Source organism: Myotis daubentonii, chromosome 18 (assembly GCF_963259705.1).
Source record: "Myotis daubentonii chromosome 18, mMyoDau2.1, whole genome shotgun sequence".
Lineage (NCBI taxonomy): Eukaryota > Metazoa > Chordata > Mammalia > Chiroptera > Vespertilionidae > Myotis > Myotis daubentonii.
The window spans coordinates 22886613-22890620 of NC_081857.1; the positions used below are offsets into that span (position 1 = coordinate 22886613).

General features: G+C 47.4%; 1 long non-coding RNA gene across 1 annotated transcript; it reads left to right on the top strand.

Annotated features, from left to right (window-relative positions):
* Positions 1 to 24: 24 nt before the first annotated feature.
* Positions 25 to 2346, top strand: LOC132220416 (uncharacterized). Its single transcript, XR_009449778.1, has 2 exons — positions 25 to 360; positions 1288 to 2346. It is a non-coding gene; the product is annotated as an uncharacterized LOC132220416 (long non-coding RNA).
* Positions 2347 to 4008: the final 1662 nt, after the last annotated feature.

The following is a 4008-nucleotide window of genomic DNA, read 5'->3' on the forward strand; positions in this document are numbered from 1 at the left end:
AGGAGAGGGAGATAGAAAGAAACATCAATGATGAGAGAGAATGATTAATCAGCTACCTCCCTCATGTCCCCCACTGGGGGTTGAGCCCCAAACCAGGGAATGTGCCCCTACCGGGAATCCAGCTGTGACCACCTGGGTCACAGGTCGGTGCTCAACCACTGAGCCACACTGGGCAGGCCCCATCTGCATCTCTTGACCAAAGTTGAATCCGGGGGGGGGGGGGCAGTGACTGATAGGATTTTCTGTTATTTTCTGTCACAGGGTGTTTCCTCTGAGGCCTACTTCAACCCTGGTGCCCTGCTTCCCCCAACCCCCTTGAAAGGGGCTGTTCCTCTCTACAATCCATCTCAGGTCCCCCAGGTAAGGAAGTCCTGAGGGACAGGGGTTAGCACAGGTTTTGGATTATGGAGATCGGGGTTTATAATCCTAGTTTACCACATACCGCGCATGAGTTCTTGAGCAATGACTTAACCTTTCTAAGTCCCAGTTTTTGCATCTGTAAAATGGGGTTAGTGGTAGGTCCCTCACTGTGTGGTTGTGAAGATTCAGTAGGAGCATATATGTATGTGAAGGACCTGGCACACAGAAGGACCAGTCAGTCAGTGTTGAAATTATCAACACTGCTCCTGACATTTCATAACTCTTGAGACTCCAGGGACACAACTGGTGTTGGTATCAGCAGTGGGCCTGCACCCTCACTCTGTCCCGATGTGAGGGGATCATTGCAAACCTTGAACGAAGCTAAACTCCCTGCTTCTCAGTGACCTGGGGCACAGTGATGGCTCTCATGTGTCACTTGGCCTCCCCGCTTTATAAAATCAAATTCCTTTTGCCATATTTATTCTATTTATTTATTTTAATCCTCACCTGAGGATATATTATTTTCTATTGATTTTTAGAGAGAGTGGAAGGGAGAAGGAAAGAAAGAGAGAGAGAAACATGGATGTGAGAGAAACACATCGATTGTTTGCCTCCCGTACATGCCCAGACTAGGGCCAGGGATGGAACCTGCAATCCAGGTATGTGCCCTTGACCAGAATCAAACCTGAGACCCTTTAGTCTGCAGGCTGATGCTCTATCCACTGAGCATAACTGCCCAGGACACTTTTTCCATAGTCAAGAGCTATGGTGCTGGGTGGAAGTGAATAATTAGAACATCACACGAGGAAGCCAAATGCAGCTGGAGTGTTCTAGACTTTCAGGATGCCCTAGCTCGGCCCAGCCAGTCAGCCCTGGGAGGAATCGTGCTCAGGGCTCTAATCTAGTGCGATGTTGGTTCTCTTCCAGCTCCCCACGGCTGCTAGCCTGAGCCGGCCGAGCCGTCTAGCTCAGCGTCGCTACCCAACACAGCCATGATGACCAGCCACCCATCCCAGGCCCGTCTCCCTGGGGTACAACATTTAAATCTCCCAGCCCCGCTGCTGGGATGGGGCCCCCAGGAGGTTGTGCTAGACTATTGCCTCCACTGGGTATGGAGAAGGCAAGTGGACAGGGTACACCAGGACATAGCTCAGTTCAGGCCCTTAAGATCAGCTTCACGCGATGGAAATGACTTCATCACATGGAAAAGCTGGGCATGGAGGCAGCACTGAGGACGGCCGCTTCACATTCTCAGGGCCTAAGGGATTGACGGAGGACACCACTGGGCTCTGCAGCAGGAAAGTATTGGGGGCCGGGGACACGCAGAGCAACACCCTGGACTAATTTGACTCCTTCCTCAGTTATAGACCAATTTATGACTCTACTTAGCAAAAGCTTTTATACTAAAACTTAATTATTCTCATCATAATTCCCTTTTCAGTGGCATTTCAGCAGTTTCTCTGTTGGTCCTTGTTTTGTGCACATTTTTATGTGGTTCAGATTAATTATATTTCTCTCACTTTCTTAGCCGGTCCTATTTTTCATATTCTGGCATCTGGCTATCAAGTTAGATTGCTGTAGGCTTCATATTGTCATGGTAACTACCTAACCTATCGATGCAGATGGATGGAACGTTCGTCTAATAAAGGGTGGAAAACATTTTCTAAAACTTCACCCCTTCCCTGACAGGAGGAATGAATGTGCGATATTGTTAATCCCTCCCTCCCTGCTTTAGGCCTTTGCAAATCAATGTTCGGAGGGTCACTGGAGCCAGAGGGAAGAGGCGGACAGCCTAGAAATTCCCATTTTTTTCCCTCTTTCAAACCCCAAATAGAAACGACTCTCGGTGTTTGTCAGATTGCTAAAAATTGCTCCTCAAAAAGAATTTTTTTTGGATGTGTCATTGTACATACAGGTTTTGTACTCTAATGTACTACAGTTCTAATGTTGGTAGCGATTAAACCAGATAATTTTATAGCAAATGTTTATCCGTGGCACAGTGAGTGGTCTCTTCCCTGAAGTCTTTTCTAACAATGGTTTCATTGTGTGATAGGGTGCGAAGACCTGGAAGGAGCCCTTTGTTAACGAAGAACCTAGGGACTGATCCTAACTTCCAAGTCTACTCCAATTTTTTTTTCCAGTTAAGAAAATATGAACAAAAGCTTCTCTGATGCAAGCAGTCACTCCATTAACTACATATTTTGTTTTCTAAAAAGTTTATCCATCGCTCACATTAAATTAGGAAATGCATGCACAAGTGTTTTGCATCTAGAAGGCCCTCTGTGAATGCCATGCCCCCTTCTTCCTTAAGAGACTGCTCCTCCTCCAGGTTGGTATGCTGACACCCAGTGGTGACATGGTAGTAGTGGGTGAGTTCCACAGGAGTCACACTGCTCAGACTTGAATCCTGGCTCATGCCCAGTTTACTTAGTGACGTTAGCCAAGTTTACCTAACTGTCCTGTGCTTCTCATCTATAACGTGAGGATAATAATTACAATAGTACCTACCGCATAGGGACATTGCAAGAATTAAATGAGTTGAGCTTGTAGAAAAGTACCTGGGACATGCTAAGCACTAGGTAAGTGTCTTATTTTTTTTTTTTAAATTATCAGTATATAACCTATAAGTAAAATCTTGACTATCATGTTACCTAACAGATTACACTGTAGATTTTCATTCTTGATATAGGTATAGAATGGGAGTAATAATTTAAAACTACTCAATATGTACCTTTATTACTAAGCCAGTTTCTCTTCCTGCAGCCTATCTGCCACCAATGCTAGGTCATGTGGCTTAGAGCCCCTGGGACCAAAGATGCGGGGGACTTCCTGCCCCATAGAAAGAAGCCCGTTAGAGAAGGAGAGTGAGGACCGAAGAGGAAGGCAGAGATGGCAGATGCCTGTGCCCTCACTTCCTCCTCCTGCTGGGATTCTACATGGAAGACCAGTGACTAGTGTGCACAACGCAAGCACTGACCTTAGCTACGTCCCTGGCAAAGGGAACACACTTGCTGAAGGGGGAAGTCAGGGATCTATACAGGGCATTTATGCGAATTCAGGATTGCAAGTATATATCCTGGGGAAGTCAGAATGCACCTGTTCATCTGCGTGCGGTTGACTGAAACAAGTCCTGTCGTTCATTGGTCGGGAGAGAGCCCTCCGCTGGGTCCAGTAAGGGTCTGCTGAAAGGGGTCACTCAGAGGTCTTGGTTGTTTATCAGCTTTTCTTAGTGGTGGTGATGCTGGCGAGGTGGCTAAAGGTCATGATCATTTTACAGCTTCAGCTGGTTCAAACCAGTCGCGCTAAAACAAAGCAAGTGCGGCCATAAGAGAAAATACTATTTCCTCCCTTTGCAAGATGGAAGCGTGGGGAGTAGAGCAGATGGTGATAAAAATATGCTGCTAGGAACAGGGAGCCCGAGAGTGGGGGATTCACGGCGCCTTTCCTTGTCCAGAGCTTGGGAAAGGCTGCGAGCCATAAGGAGAAGCTGGCTTTGTCCAAGGGGGCTTGGGAGCCATAGCAGCGTGGCCTTGGGGATGACCATGGTCTGAGGCAGGGCCTCAACTCCCTGCAGTCTGGTATATGTGGACTCCTTGGGAATGATTACACGGTGCCCCCGAAGGCCACAGGGACCATTGTGCCCCCGCA